Source organism: Glossina fuscipes, unplaced genomic scaffold, assembly GCF_014805625.2.
Source record: "Glossina fuscipes isolate IAEA_lab_2018 unplaced genomic scaffold, Yale_Gfus_2 115, whole genome shotgun sequence".
Taxonomy (NCBI): Eukaryota; Metazoa; Arthropoda; class Insecta; order Diptera; family Glossinidae; genus Glossina; species Glossina fuscipes.
This window is the reverse complement of record NW_023998458.1, coordinates 2,325,302-2,326,442: the sequence shown is the minus strand read 5'-3', so window position 1 is coordinate 2,326,442 and position 1,141 is coordinate 2,325,302.

The following is a 1,141-nucleotide window of genomic DNA, read 5'->3' as shown; positions in this document are numbered from 1 at the left end:
TTTGCATGTATTGTGCCGCTTTGAGAATAAACGCATATTCGTTCTCAATGATTCAACAGGTCTTTAAAAAAGTATCCGCAGTTCTGGGGTCTGAACAACGAACGTATAAATTGGAAAAAAAACGGGAAGATATTAGCTGACGAGTTAACTGTCACAACAAACACGACAATAACGGTAGAAAATGTCTGTTTAAAATATAAGAGAATTAGGGAAAGTCTCATGCGCCTTAACAAAAATCCTAAGGGAAGGCGATGCACGAAACTGATCGCGTACTTGTGGTACGCGATCGAGTTAGGTTTGCAGCATGCTGCTAATAGAATTTCGAACGACATACTAGAATACAAGGTAGAACCAAGCGAAATATCTGAGCCAATCGACATGATTGAACCAGAAATATCTGAGCCAATCGTCATGATTGAACCAGAAATATCTGAGCCAATCGACATGATTGACAACATTTCTGAGTGCAGTCACTCTATATTCTTGGGTTTTGATGAAATTCAGACAGAACAAAAAAAAAAACGTACAAACGTACAGACTGACGTACAAATGGACGTACAGACGGACGAACAGATGAATATACAGGCGAGAGAACGGACGGACATTCAGAGATCAACATTAGCCGTAAGAAGCCCCGATAGGCGTAGATATAATATCAGAAACCGTTCACGGATATACGACGAGGGACCAAGCACATCGGCGGAAGCAGCGCGGAGTAAAAAGACGAGACGCCTTGCTCCCGCTGCAGACCAAAATGGAAGTGGCCACAAAATGCAAGAAACTGATGACGCAGCGAACGTGGGGGCGCAGACAGAGAATAGTGAAATTGTTCAACGAGCTGAACTGAAATTCACAGTGGATATCGAGGCGCTGCGGGAGGTCGTAGGGAGGTTAAGTCCTCACGACAAAGTTGTTCAGCTACACTTCGACGAAGTGTACACCAGCGGCAAGATGAGATATTCTCGGACCGAGGATGTATTGTACGGTTGCGGCTACAACAACAGCGGAAAAATTACAACAACGGAAGAATACCACACAGTACTCTTCTTCGCTGTACGTAGCCTGCTGACAAGCTTCAACATATTGATCAGCGCCACCGCCATAACTGCCTACAACGGAGTTCCACACGAACTAGACAGAT